The sequence below is a fragment of the Sciurus carolinensis genome, chromosome X, assembly GCF_902686445.1.
Source record: "Sciurus carolinensis chromosome X, mSciCar1.2, whole genome shotgun sequence".
NCBI classification, from domain to species: domain Eukaryota; kingdom Metazoa; phylum Chordata; class Mammalia; order Rodentia; family Sciuridae; genus Sciurus; species Sciurus carolinensis.
Window position 1 is genome coordinate 25,267,932 of NC_062232.1, and position 16,048 is coordinate 25,283,979.

The window sequence follows — 16,048 nt, forward strand, 5'->3', positions numbered from 1 at the left end:
TAAACAACTTCTTTAAATTGGTATTACAAAATAGAAATAATGTTGTAGGAAATGTACAAAATTACCATTTTCTTTATCCCTTAACTATGAAACCTAATAGAGATTCTAGATTTTTCCCTAACCCTCATCTAACACCATATATAATTAGTTACAAATTTCCTTCATACATACCTTCTTTCCTCTTTCTATTGCCACTGGAAAGTGCTGTCATTTTTTTTTTTGCCTTTATGCCTGTAGTACACTGCATATAGATCTTTTGTCTCAAATCTTGGTTTTACATTGTAAATTCGACACTGGAGAAAAATTAGTAACTAATATAAATTTGATCACATCTATCCCTATTTAAACCTGCTATGGCTTGAGTATGGTTTGTTGCCACCAAAATTCCTGTTAAGGCTTACTCCCAATATAGCAGTATTGGGAGGGGGGGACTTAGTGGGAGGTAGGGGTTGGTGTCCTCATTAATTTATTAATGCATTTTTCACATGAGTGAGCTCTTGCTCTCACAGGACTGAATTAGTTACTGCAAGAGTAGGTTGTTATAAAGCAAGGCTGCCTCTCAAGTTTTGCCTCTGCTGTGGTTTGGTTCTTAAATGTTTCCCAAAGGTCTATGTGTTAAAGGCTTATTCCTCAGCCCATAACACTATTGTGAGGTATTACACCTTTAGTAGGTGGGTTCTAGTGGAAGGAAATTAGGTTATTGGGGATGTGTCCATGTAGGGGATATTGGGACCCTGCCCACCTCTACTTTCCAACCATCATGAAGTAAGCATCTTCCTTACCACACTTTCCCCACCACGATGTACTGCCTCATCACAGGTCCAAAGGCAACAGAATCAAGTGACCATGGACTGAAACCTCTGAAATCATAGTCAAAAGTAACCTTTCTTCCTCCTAAGTTTATTCTATCAGGTATTTTTTTCACAGTGACTGAAAGTTAAATAACAAAGAATCTTTCGTATGCACCCTTTTGCCCTTCCACTTTCTACCATAAGTTGAAACATCATGATATTCCTGCTAGAAGCTGAAAAGAAGTCAGTACCAGACTCTTGGACTTCTTAGACTCCAAATCGGAGGTCAAATGAAGTCTCTTTTTAAATATAAATTAACTAGTTTCAGTAATTCTGCTATAGCAACAGAAAATGAACTAAAACAAAACTTTTCAATATCTCACCATGGTCTTCTGGTGTATCTTAGCTTTATAGACACATTCCTGTTGTCTGGACTATGTAATCTAAGAGGTTTATCTACAAAGGAACAAATTACAACATAAGCAGGGTGTAAGAAAACCACTCCAGAAAATACAAGAACCTTGCAGCAGTGGAGTTGTTAGACCAAAGGCATGAGGGGAAGAAGAAGTGGCCAGAAGCAGAGAATCATAATGAGAAACCACCTTGAGAAAAAGCAGTAACCTTTTATCAGGAAACACAGTCAGCCTACGGCAACCTCACAAGCAGGGAATTAGAAGCATAAATATCCTGATCTCATTTTGCCTACTCTCTTCAATTTCCTATTAGGGCTCCCCAGTGCCTAAACCAACTGGAAGCCAGAGGTCCTGGGAGCTCAGTGGTGAAACAGGTCAGCCTCCCAGAATACAGAGCAGGGTAGAGAAGGGCAAAGATTGGTTATGGATGGACAAACAAAATGTATATACCACGGTACCATGAAATTATGTTTCTTACTTCAGGGTATAAGTAAACTCCTTTTTAATTAACCCTGCTGCCTCCATACAGTTATGAGAAGTTGTAAGTGAAAAAGAATTACTGAAGGTATTTTGTGAATAAGGATCAGGGCTGGATAGACCCTACAAAACCAGTGACTGGGACATGAAATCTAGAATCTGGTAATCAAAATGTATATAACTAAGTGATTGGCACTAATTGTAGACTACTATTTTTATTGGGTTTATTTCTATTCGAGAGTTTGCTGTGCATTAAAAAAGCAGTGGATTACATTCCAACTTTGGTTAACATATCAACTTGTGTTTAAATGTCAGTCTCTCTGTATAATCTTTGAACACCATTGTTTTGTTGTATTATCATTGCTGCTCCACTTGGTAGTGGGAAGCCTATTATAGTTGAGGATTTATAGTTACTAATTAGTCTTCTACTTAATTTTTGGTTTATAAAATTAATAGTATAAATACTATTATAGGAAAACTGCTTAATATAAAATAAAATGTAGTTCAATGTTCTGAAATATTTTCCACTGGTCAAAAAACAACTGATATTAAAATTACACACTTTTTTGGGTACCAGGGATTAAAGCCAGGGGCACTTAACCACTGCACCATATACTCAGCCCTTTTTTATTTTTTATTTTGAGACAGGGTCCCACTAAGTTGTTTAGGGCCTCACTAAGTTGCTAAGGCTGACTTTGAACTTGTGATCCTCCTGCTTTAGCCTCTTGGGACACTGGGATTACAGGAGTACACCACTATTCCTAGCTTAATCACACACTATTTTTTAACTTGTAATAGAAGGATACATTTGTTTGTATACTTGGCACATTTTTACTTAATCTGTTGTTGTTTACTATAGATATATAAAAGTAATAAAATTTATTTTCCTTAAAAATAGTCTCTGATTTAAATTTGTCTTAACCTTAGTTAGCCTTAATTAGTGACATTTTACTATGTTGGCAATTGTTTTAGAATGCCTAATGGTTTTTACATAAACAGGGTGAGCTGTTTGAATTCATCCCAGTGAGTATTTTGTACATCTATAGTTAATTTCGATATCATAGATAGTCTGTATTTTGAAAAGGTCATAACTTGATATTAGAATTAAGTAAAGTAGTTCCTCCTATTATGTGGGTAAATATTTTTAATTTTGGAAAAAAGAGGGAACTTTAATAACCTGGACCGAATTTGAGACAAACATACCATTTGAGTGCTTGTTCAGTCATAAAAATGGAAGGTTTTTAGCCTAAAGTGGTTATATATGTATAGTATTATAAGATAAAATGGTTCATTGGGGTGTACATTCCATTGAGGGTGTGCCTTCTCACTCTTGACCTTCAACTACATATTATAACTAGATCATAGTTAACTAAATAAATTTATAGGTTACAGGATCATTTGACAATCCACCTACCCCTGAATAGACCCTACCAAAATATCTATTCATCTAGCCAGACAGCTGCCATTTCATTCACCATCTACTAGATACCAGGTGTTATGCTAAATACTGGGAAAACAAAGAAGCTGAAAATAGATTCCCTGACATATGGTTTGGATGTTTGTTAGATAGTGATGTTATTCACTATCTACCTGAAGATTACAAGATGATGTGGGTTAAAATAATGAGTCATTCTTGGACCTACAATGACAGGTTTTGAGGACCATTCATAGGACTATAATTATACTCATTTAGACTGAATGGTCTATAGCATAACTATGTATTTTGGGAGAGAGAGGGAAAGGTCTGGGATTGGAAATTGCTGCACAGAAGTAAAAAGTGAAACCATCAATGTGAATGCATTCTGATCAGTATGACATAAATTGAGCAGAGCAGAGGTTTGAGGATAGAGTCTTGGAAAATATAACAGATAAAGAATGAATAAAACAAAAGGAGCCAATAAAATACAGGCAAGAAGGGTAAGCATACTTTCATAGAACATGGAAAAGTAATTTTTAAAAAAAACCATGATAGTGGTTAAAATTTTTAATTGACAGAAATATAACAAGAGATAACAAAAATAATATTAATTTGAATACCTACTTGGTTCAGAGTACTATTTTAAGTTCTCTACATGTATTAATTCATTTAACCATTATGAAAAATCCTGTAATTATCACTGTTTTGCTGTTGTTGTTGTTGCTGCTGTTATCTTCATTTAACACATAAGGAAATAAAGACTGTGTTAAAGAACTGGCTTAAGATCATACAAATAGGGCCTAGTAGAGCCAACATTAGGACCCAAAGAGTAAACCCTTGGCCCCATGCCCAAAGTACCATTGGCTTTGGCCATATGGAATTCCATGAAGATGAAAATAATTTTAATGAAATGGTAGAGTGTTTTTGGAGACAGGGTCTCTATGATGTCCAAGATGGTCTCAAACAGTTCTCCTACCTCAGCCTTCTGAGTATCTATGACTACAGGTGTGCACAACCAAGCCCAATTTAGAGTGACAGAAATCTTCTTGTAGGATATTAGCAAATAAATGTCTATGAAGAAGACAGTGAATTGTAGGTTATCCATCTAGAGCTCTTTAAAGAAGAGAGCGAAAGAGCAAGTTGAGGTGAAGGTAAGATTTTTTTCCAAAACAGAATTTAAGAATATAGATATTGAAGATGAAAAAATGGAAATGGTCAAAAGCATAAAGATGTCACCTGGTAGAGGAGAGTTCCTGAGAAGGTGAATCTACTGAATATTTATTAATTGCTCCTTCTCCTACCTTCCCCCTCTGTTTTCCCATTTGTGTGGTTTCCATATGGTAGACTTCTCCTAACTCTAAGGGTTTTCCTTGTTGTTTATGTCATCTCCCTGGTCTTAGTTGTTGATGGACTCATGTCCCACATAAGGTCAATCAGACCCAAAGAAACATCTCCAAGAGTTTAAGTTTCCACTATTAAAGAGGAAACACATTTCTTTCTACTTAACATAAATGAAAAAGCATGGAGCCCTGCAACATCCTGACATCCTTCTTAGGACAATTAAGGGGATTTAAATGAAACAAATATTGTTGTACAGAGTCAGCAAACAGAGAAGGAACACTACAATCTGGCCATGCCATTTAATTCCTGGATTAAATCTTACCTATCTTTCAACTGTTCAGTGACAGTAGCAAATAAATTTCTTCCGAGTTAATTTAAGCTACTTTGAATTGAATTTTCTATTTCTATATCATAAAAAGAACTCTAACTGGTAGAGAGTAACAAATTCTTTTGTTGCAAACACAGGTTTAAAAGGAATGGTGCAAGAATCAGAGGAATTGACTTAGAGATGGGGATATCTTTCAAATGAAAAAAATTTAAAGAGGACTTTCACACTGCTTAAAATAGTTTTAACAAGAGTATCTGGATAAATAAACCTGATGCTTATTTCACCTTGGAGGAGTTCCTACATGAAAACTTCCAAAGCCTATACAATTAAAGCTTACCAAAAATGCCATGGCAGTTAGATGATATAATTCTGTGAGCCTTATCAGTATGAAAGACATGTTTGCCACTCTATCTTTGCCTTTAGTACCTCATATAATGAAGTCACAAGTAAAATGGACATTCCAAAAACAATACATCTAAAGACCAAATTATCCCAGGGAATTTCCATATACAGTGACCTTGCCTGGTTATGTCTATGATTTAAAATATATTCTATTCTTCTTCCTTTTAAATAGATCACTGATAACTAACCATACACTCAAATGTCATCATTAGATAAAAAGACTTTTCCTGTTTCTCTTATGTGCAGCGATTTTCTCCCATGAATGTTCTCTGGGTTTACTTTCTTTGTTATTAATTTAGTGCCACTTCATTAACTCTGTTTGTGTGTATATGTTTTACAAACATCTTCAGTATCATGTTTACTACTAGAATACCCTTATCTGATAAAAAAAAAATCCAGAGGTTAAAAGGTATGATGGGCTAGAGAATCCTGTGAGCCAAAACTAATTCATGATCTTTCTCTAACATTCTTAAAATAATTGTAGGTTAGAGGGAATCTGGAATCTGTTGGCAAGTCATTTTGCCTTGATATTTTTAACCAATGCACAGACTAAGTAATATAGAAAAATCCTTCTCTTTATATAGGATTATAATGATTTTTTTTTTTTTGCGGTGTTGAGGATTTGAACCCAGGGCCTTGTGCTTGCGAGGCAAGCACTCTACCAACTGAGTTATACCTCCAGCCCTCAATTAAGGATTTTTATAGGCATTTTAAAATTTTCAAACATACTGAGCTCTAGAGAATTACAACCATAAATATCATAAATATTGTTATTAACATAAGTACAATTTGAATACCAGAAAGAATCTGCAGAAGCATGGCCCCTTGTGAAATAACTAACCATTTGTAAGAATCCATTCCATAGAGCAGAAATTATGGAGAGGCAATTTCCTTTACAAAAAGATTCATTATGTGTTTTCTCTCAATTGTCAACATATTAAGTATATTTAAAATATTACTTGACTTTCAGTTCCACTCCAGGTATATATTCAACCTAAATGCATACTTATATTCACCAAAAGACATATACTAGGCTATTGATAGCAGAACTATTTGCAATTGCCCCGAATTAGAAACTACCCAAATTCCCATCTACACCAAAATGAAGAAATATATAGTGCTACTAATAGAATATGCTCAAGCAATAAGAATGGAAGATTTATAATTATGCAATAACATGCATAAATCACAAACATAATGTTGAGGAAAAAAGCCAGTCACAAACAAGGGGATTCTCTTTGATTCCATTTATATAATGCACAAAGCAGGAAAATGCAATAGAAGACTTTAGAAGTCAGGATAGTGGTCATCCTTGTGGGAAGGGTAGTCAATAGAAGAAACATGAAGGGGATGGCTAAGGTTCTCGTAATATTCTTTTTATTTTTGTTTTGGGTGCTGTTTACATAGCTGTTTCAGTTTCTGAAAATTCACTGAGTTAGACATTGGTGATGTGCACACTTTTCATTACGCATGTTTAAAAAAGTTAAAAATATTATTTAACTTTTAAAATATACTTTACATATAATTTTGGGCAATGATACTTTTCAAAGGGGGTGTAACACAGATACACATCACTTTGCTATAAATAAGAGATGCAAGGATTTTACTGTGAGCACAATGCAATTTAGGCCTTGGATTTATGCAATAAAGAACACTTCAGAAATATTTATGGGTCAGTGAACTGGACTAGATGCCCAGCACAAATTACCATGTTTAGACTACTCAAGCAGCCATTTACCTAGTTAATAAAGGAAGCAAAGCAGTGTGATTGATTTACATAACAGTCCTAAGAATAGAACCTGCAAAAACATATATAAAAATTTGTTAAGGAATGAGAGGAAATATAAAATCTGAAGATCATCCAAGTGAAGCTGTTATCCTGGAACCGGTTCAGTGTGGTAGTTAGACATCATATAGGCCTAGTAATTGTCCATAATTGGGTAACAATTCAAACTACAGAATTGCACCACACTTGCGACACTTCACCCAGGAGATTGATAGACCAAAGATGTATTATGGCAGTGTACTTGGTCACTAGAGCCCATACTGTTAGATTTACATTTACACCAGATTCATCTGACATACAAAAGTGAAATAATAATAAAATATATGCACATAAACCCAGACAATCTGTGCATGTTTGTAATTGAAGAGCTACACAAATATATGCATTTCTTCTCACAGAGGTCCATTGTGGAAAACTTCGCAACTGATTTGTGCAGTAAATAGATGCTGGATAATGAAGGAAAATAAATAACCAATGCTAAGATATAGGATGACAGACTGGGACCCAGCATGTGTCCTGATTTATGGATCTCCAGAAGTGTCAAATTGGAAACTCGGCAATCATGTCTAGAACTATAATATTGCAGACAAAGAAACAGTTCAGTTGATTAAGTACTAACCAATCTTTCACTTCAAGTTTTTAAACCAGCTATGCTTGATTATTGATATACATTCTTGACTGATATAAATTCCCATATCTCTCCTAGGGAAGAACGTTACTTATAAAAAGAGACAACTGCCTTTTTGAGTATACACTGCTACTGAACCAAGCAAGGAAATTTCTCCACTGAAAGTACGGACCAACAATAAGAAGTTAGCATGACTGAGTTTTATAAAGCAACCTTAACTACCAGTTTGTCCTGGGTTATAGCCCTGGATTTGTGATAAAATAGTTAATTTAATTTGGAAAAGTTGTTTTGCCATAGCTTCAGTTTCCTTAACTACAAAATGAAAATAATTAACTGCACAACCACAGAAAAGTTGTGAAGGTGAAATTCAGTGATGAATAAAAGCATAAAGGACCATATTGAGGAAAGGTGTTATTGTTTTTCTGTATAAAGAAGGTTAAACAAAAAAGAAGGCTAAACAATGGATTATAGTTATTAGCAACCATTCATGATCTGCTAGGTGGTTGTTTTAGTCAGCTTTTTTTTGCTGCTGTGATGAAAGGACCAAACTAGAACAACCATAGAGGAGGAAAAGTCGATTTGAGGGCTCATGGTTTCAGAGGTCTTTATCCATAGAAGGTTGGCTCCATTCCTCAGAGCTCAAGGTAAAGCAGAACACCATGGTGGAAGAGTGTGGTGGAGGGAAGCAGCTCAGATGATGGTCAGAAAGCACAGAGAGAGAGGTCTCCACTTGCCAGATATAAATATAAATCCCAAAGCCACACCCCAACTCCCACTTCCTCTTCTAGCCACACCCTACCACTTTAATTACCAGTTAATTCCTATTAAGGGATTAATTTACTGATTGTGTTAAGACTCTTACAACCCAACAATTTCTCCTCTGAACCTTCTTGCATTGTCTCACACATGAGCTTTGGGGGACACCTCACATCCAAACCATAACAAGGTACACACTGTGGATCTCAATGATTCTACAGAGAACACAAGAATTTCAGATAGAAAATACCAAACTGGAAGAGTTGAATTGCAGGTAAATTTTTGAGGTAATTTGAATGCATGAAGAGTGACAGATATATTTAACTGTGGGCAAGTGTAAGGAAAAATGATGCCAACTGCAGTTAAAACAATGGTATACATCTGTAATCCCAATGACTTGGAAGACTGAGGCAGGAGGATGTCAAGTTTAAGGCCAATATCAGCAACTTAGTGAGACCCTGGCTTGAAATAAAAAATAAAAAGGGCAGAAGATCTAGGTTCAATCCCCGGTACTACAAAACAAACAACAACACAAACCAAAAAGACAATAAACTCTGAACTATTGCTTAGGGAGTTTGGGGAGAACATATGTGGGAATCACCACAGACTGTTCCCTGAAGCTAAAATAGTCACCAAGACATTAGTCAGAAGGAAAATGGAAACAAACCATCAAGATTGTACTCTTGCACTAACTTAGGATACAACTATGCCCAGAGCAATGTCAGCAGTATCTCAGTGTGTGACTTTCAAAGACATATAAGAAATCTAGGAAAGTCAAAATATTGATAATGAAAATTACAGAGAATATTAATATGTTCCTTCTACTTCTGCAAGTCACTTAAACATGATTCTGTAGAAGGTCTATCTATAGTTAAGCTCTATAGACAGAAGTCTCAATACTAATCCACTAAAAAGAAGCAGCAGCAAAAATGCTAACGATGTAGATAGTAGAAATGTGCATGCGCTCCATTTAGGAGGAGGAAAGGAGGAATGTGGTTGCTGGGCCAATATAAGATAAAATGTCTATGACATAAAAGACCAGAAAGCTAAGAAGAAAGGTCAATTATTGGCACGTAATAAAATCCTAGTCATTATGACCAATAGAATTTTCTGCTTTTTCTCTAACCCCCCCACAAATTAGAATGCAGGAAAAGTCAAGCATTTCCTTTAAATGCATGGAAGACAGAACCAGAATAAATGATTAAATTAAAAATACATTAGGATATTAGCCTAACACTTAAGGTTAACTTGGAATGTGGAAAAGATCAACAATTTAGTGGTATTTTCACTCAGTTTTCTTCTCTGTAATATGGGGATAATAATAAAAAGAAAGTTAATAGTTTATAAGATGAAAAAAATAATACACACAAGGCACTTGCAGAATATCTAGTCCCTAACTAGCTCTCAATTATAGGGTTAAAGATGGCAATCATATACTTTTGTGATACAATTGGACCTCTCTGGGCTTCTTAAATCCTGAGTAGATTTGATATTCCCGGGGGTTCCTTCCAGCTGTAATGATCTGTGAAATACATGTACCTTGATGCTTCTGTAAGAGATGGAGGTTCACCTTACCAGGTTATTTTGAAGAATGTAACTATCACAATGCCTAGATGAAAAATAGCATGTTAATAGCCATATTGCTTCCATGGATAGAACTTTGTAATGTTTAATCTTGGTCATTTTATGGTCATATAGTCAGTCATGCTAAAAGTCAGATAAAGTAAACTCCAACCAACTTTAAAAAATGTTCTGTTTTCTTGGTTGATGGTATATTTTTGTATCTCAATAGAGGCATGCATTGCACAGGTATACTCATCTATCAAAATATAATAGTACACCTGAGATTTGTTATATCCAAATCTTTCCATAAACAAATAAAGCAATGTGGATGAATATTGAGCTCTAGTTAATAACATGCATGTTGAAGTTAGGGGTAAATGAAACTGATATCACAAACTTACTTTGAAATGCAACAGAAAATAATAGGGACTGGTTCTCAGATAAAGGGATAACATGATACAACAGAATATGGATGGTGGATTCATGGGCACTCTACAATTCTTTCAACTTTCTGTGCAGTTAATAAATTTCAAAGTAGAATGTCAGATAATGTGTTTTCCCACAGAAAAAACAAAGCAGATTATTTAAGTGGTTTTCTAAGTCACCAACATCACTTTCCAATGAAGAAAAAAATACCATCTGTGGAATATGGAAGTTTAAAAGGTATTAATCAGAATTTATGGGAGTGGAAATGCCAAAATATTTTGCTCAAAGTCACACTCAGTGTGTATGGAGAGGAGTTGGAAATGGAATTCAAGCAGATCTCTTAATTTCCTAATCAATAGAATGTCAAAGATCAGATTACCTTCTTAAAAGTATGCTGACGGTATTGGTATCAAAATAGACACGAAGACCAATGGAACAGAACAGAAGACATGGAGACAAATTTACATAGACATAGTCATCTGAAACTTGACAAAGGTGCCAACAACATGTTGGAGAAAAGATAACTTTTTAAACAAATGCTGCTGAGAAAATTGGTTTTCTACATATACAAGAATAAAACTAGATCCGTATCTTTTGCCCTGCGAAAAAGTCAACTCACAATGGATCAAAGACATAAGAATTAGATCAGAAATTTTGCAACTGCTAGAAGGAAACATAGGTTCAACACTCTAACACATTGGTAATAGGCACTGACTTCCTTAACAAGACCCCTAAAACTCAAGAAATAAAACAAAAAATCAATATTGGGATGGCATCAAATTAAAAAGCTTCTGTCCAGTAAAGGAAACAAGATTGTGAAGAGGAATTCTACAGAATGGGAGAAAATCTTTGCCAGCTGTTCCTCTAACAGGCGACTAATATTCTGAATATATAAAGAACTAAAAAAAATGTAACACTGAAAAAACAAATAACCTAATCAATAAATGGGCAAAAGAACTAAACAGTCTTTTCTCAAGAGAAGAAATACAAATGGCCAACAAATAAATGAAATGATGTTCAATGTCCCTTGCAATCAGGGAAATGCAAATCAAAGCTACATTATGATTTCATCTCACTCCAGTCAGAATGGCAATTATCAAGAACACAAATAATAATAAATACTGGTGAGGATGTAGGGGAAATAGTATACTCATACATTGTTGGTGGGACTGAAAATTAGTACAATCGCTCTGAAAAGAAGTATTCAGATTTCTCAGAAAAACTAGAAATGGAACCAGAATATGACCTAGCTGTTACACTCCTTGACATTTATCCAAAAGAACTAAAATCAACAAACTATAGTGACACAGGCACATCAATATTTACAGCATCAAAATTCTCAATAGCCAAGTTATGGAACCAGTCTAGGTGTCCCTCAATGGATAATTGGGTAAAGAAAATGTGGTTTATATACACAATGGAGTTCTACTTAGCCATAAAGAAGAATTAATTACGGCATTATATGATAAATGGATGGAGCTGGAGAACTTTATGCTAAGTAAATAAGCCAGGCTCAAAAAGTAAAGGATCAAAGTTTTTTTTTTATTGTAAACAAATGGGATACATTTTGTTTCTCTATTTGTATGTGGAGTCAAGACATACCATTTGTGTAATCATAAATTTACATAGGGTAATGTTGTTTGATTCATTCTGTTATTTTTTTCCTGCCCCCCACCCCACCCACCCATCTTTTCCCTCTATTCAGTCCTTCCTTCCTCCATTCTTGCCACCCTCCTTCACCCTAACCCTAAACCTAACCCTAACCCTAACGCTAACCCCTCACACCCCCCATTATATGTCCTTATCCACTTATCAGCGAGATCATTCGTCCTTTAGTTTTTTGAGATTGGCTTATCCCACTTAGCATGATATTCTCCAATTTCATCCATTTGCCTGCAAATGCCATAAATTTATCATTCTTTATGGCTGAGTAATATTTCATTGTATATATATACCACGGTTTCTTTATCCATTCATCACTTGAAGGACATCTAGGTTGGTTCCACAATCTGGTTATTGTGAACTGAGCAGCTATGAACATTGATGTGGCTGTATCTCTGGAATATGCTGATTTTAAGTCCTTTGGGTATAGGCCAAGGAGTGGGATAGCTGGGTCAAATGGTGGTTCCATTCCAAGATTTCTAAGGAATCTCCACACTGCTTTCCAGAGTGGTTGCACTAATTTGCAACCCCACCAGCAATGTATGAGTGTACCTTTTCCCCCACATCCTCGCCAACACCTATTGTTGCTTGTGTTCTTGATAATCGCCATTCTAATTGGGGTGAGATGAAATCTTAGGGTAGTTTTGATTTGCATTTCTCTTGTTACTAGAGATGTTGAACATTTTTTCATATATCTGTTGGTTGCTTGTACATCTTCTTCTTTGAAGTTTCTGTTCATTTCCTTAGCCCATTTGTGGATTGGATTATTTGTATTCTTGGTGTAGAGTTTTTTGAGTTCTTTATAGATTCTGGAACTTAGTGCTCTGTATGAAGTACGAGTGGCAAAGATATTCTCCCACTCTGTAGGCTCTCTCTTCACATTACTGAGAGTTTCCTTCACTGAGAGAAAGCTTTTTAGTTTGAATCTATCCCAGTTGTTGATTCTTGCTTTTATTTCTTGTGCTATGGGAGTCCTGTTAAGGAAGTCTGATCCTAAGCCAACAAGTTGAAGGTTTGGACCTACTTTTTCTTCTATAAGATGCAGGGTCTCTGGTCTGATTCTGAGGTCCTTGATCCATTTTGAGTTGAGTTTTGTGCAGGGTGAGAGATAGGGGTTTAGTTTCATTCTGTTGCATATGGATTTCCAGTTTTCCCAGCACCATTTGTTGAAGAGGCTATCTTTTCTCCATTGCATATTTTTGGCCCCTTTGTCTAGTATGAGAAAATTGTATTTATTTGGGTTTGTGTCCATGTCCTCTATTCTGTACCATTGATCTACCTTTCTATTTTGGTATCAATACCCTCCCGTTTTTGTTACTATTGCTTTGTAGAAGAGTTGAAGATCTGGTATTGCGATACCCCCTGCTTCGCTCTTTCTACTGAGGATTGCTTTAGCTATTCTGGGTTTTTTATTCTTCCAGATGAATTTCATAATTTCTTGCTCTATTTCTGTAAGGTACATCATTGGGATTTTAAATGGAATTGTATTGAATCTGTATAGCACTTTAGGTAGTATGGCCATTTTGACAATATTAATTTTGCCTATCCAAGAACATGGGAGATCTTTCCATCTTCTAAGGTTTTATTTCTTTAGTGCTCTGTAATTCTCATTGTAGAGGTCTTTCACCTCTTTTGTGAGATTGATTCCCAAGTATTTTATTTTTTTCGAGGATATTGTGAATGGGATAGTTTTCCTAACTTCTCTTTCTGAAGATTCATCACTTATGTATAAAAATGCATTGGATTTATGAGCATTGATCTTGTAACCTGCTACTTTACTGAATTCACTTATGAGTTCTAAAAGTTTTCTGGTGGAATTTCCCAGTTCCTCTAAATATATAATCATGTCATCAGCAAACAGGGATAGTTTGAGTTCTTCTTTTCCAAATCATATCCCTTTAATTTCTTTGGTTTGTCTAATTGCTCTGGCTAGAGTTTCAAGGACAATGTTGAATAGAAGTGGTGAAAGAGGGCATCCCTGTCTTGTTCCAGTTTTTAGGGAGAATGCTTTCAGTTTTTCACCATTTAGAATGATATTGGCCATTGGCTTAGTGTAGATGGCCTTTACAATGTTAAGGAATGTTCCCACTATCCCTATTTTTTCTAGTGTTTTGAGCATGAAGGGATGCTGTATTTTATCAAATGCTTTTTCTGCATCTATCTCAATAATCATGTGATTCTTAACTTTAAGTCTGTTGATATGGTGAATGACATTTATTGATTTCCGGATGTTGAACCAACCTTGCATCCCTGGGATAAAACCCACTTGATCATGGTGCACTATCTTTTTAATATATTTTTGTATGCGATGTGCTAAAATTTTGTTGAGAATTTTTGCGTCGATGTTCATTAAGGATATTGGTCTGAAATTTTCTTTCCTCGATGTGTCTCTGTCTGGTTTAGGTATCAGGGTGATATTGGCTTCACAGAATGAGTTTGGGAGGGTTCCCTCCTCTTCTATTTCATGGAATACTTTGAGGAGTATTGGAATGACTCTTCTTTAAAGGTTTTGTAGAACTCAGCTGAGAACCCATCTGGTTCCAGACTTTTCTTTGTAGGCTTTTGATGACCTCTTCTATTTCATTGCTTGAAATTGATTTATTTAAGTTGTGTATGTCCTCCTCATTCAGTTTAGGTAATTCATATGTCTCTAGAAACTTGTTGATGTCTTTGAGGTTTTCTGTTTTTTTGGAGTATAGATTTTCAAAATAGCTTCTAATTATGTTTTGTATTTCACTCGTGTCTGTTGTGATATTTCCTTGTTCATTCCGAATTTTAGTAATTTGAGTTTTCTCCCTCTTTCTCTTTGTTAGTGTTGCTAAGGGTTTATCAATTTTGTTTATTTTTTCAAAGAACCAACTATTTATTTTGTTAATTTTTCCGATTGTTTCTTTTGTTTCAATTTCGTTGATTTTGGCTCTGATTTTAACTATTTCTTGTCTTCTACTACTTTTGATGTTGGTTGGCTCTTCTTTTTCTAGGGCTTTGAGCTGTAGTGTTGAGTCGTTTATTTGTTGATTTCTACTTCTTTTTTTGAATGCTCCCCATGAAATAGATCTTACTCTAATTACTGCTTTCATAGTACCCAGAGATTTTGATATGATGTGTCTTTGTTCTCGTTTACCTCTAAGAATTTTTTATTTTCCTCCTGATGACTTCTGTTATCCATTCATCATATAATAGTGTATTATTTCATCTCCAGGTATTGGAGAAGTTTCTATTTTTTATTCTGTCATTTATTTCTAATTTCAATCCATTATGATCTGATAGAATACAAGGTAGTATCTCTATCTTCTTGTATTTCCTAACAGTAGCTTTGTGGCATAAAATATGGTCTATTTTAGAGAAGGATCCATGTGCTGCTGAGAAGAAAGTGTACTCGTTCTTTGTTGAATGGTATATTCTATATATGTCTGTTAAGTCTAAATCGTTGATTGTGTTATTGAGATCTATGGTTTCTTTATTCAATTTTTGTTTGGACGATCTATCCAGTGGTGAGAGAGGTGTGTTAAAATCACCTAGTATTATTGTGTTGTGGTCTATTTGATTTCTGGAATTAAGAAGGATTTGTTTGATGTACATGGATGAGCCAATGTTCGGGGCATAGATATTTATGATTGTTATGTCTTGCTGATTTATGCTTCCCTTAAGCAGTATGAAATGTCCTTCTTTATCCCTTCTGACTAGTTTTGACTTGAAGTCCACATTATCTGAAATGAGGATGGATACTCTGGCTTTTTTGCTGTGTCCATGTGCATGGTATGTTTTTCCCCATCCTTTCACCTTTAGTCTATGGGTATCTCTTTCTATGAGATGAGTCTCTTGCAGGCAGCATATTGTTGGATTTTTCTTTTTAATCCAATCTGCCAGTCTATGTCTTTTGATTGATGAGTTCAGGCCATTAACATTCAGGGTTATTATTGTGATATGATTTGTATTCCCAGTCATTTGACTCATATTTGTTTTTGACATGATTTGGTTTCTCCTTTATTTGGCTATTCCTTTTAGGCTAGTTCCTCCCATTGCTGATTTGCATTGTTGTTTTTCATCTCTTCCTC

The 16,048-nt window shown here is 35.2% G+C and overlaps 1 protein-coding gene across 4 annotated transcripts in view; it reads right to left on the reverse strand.

Moving 5' to 3' along the window:
- Dmd (dystrophin) overlaps positions 1–16,048 on the reverse strand; it is a 2,099,091-nt gene that overhangs the window by 562,044 nt on the left and 1,520,999 nt on the right. The gene's annotated exons all lie outside the window — the stretch shown is intronic.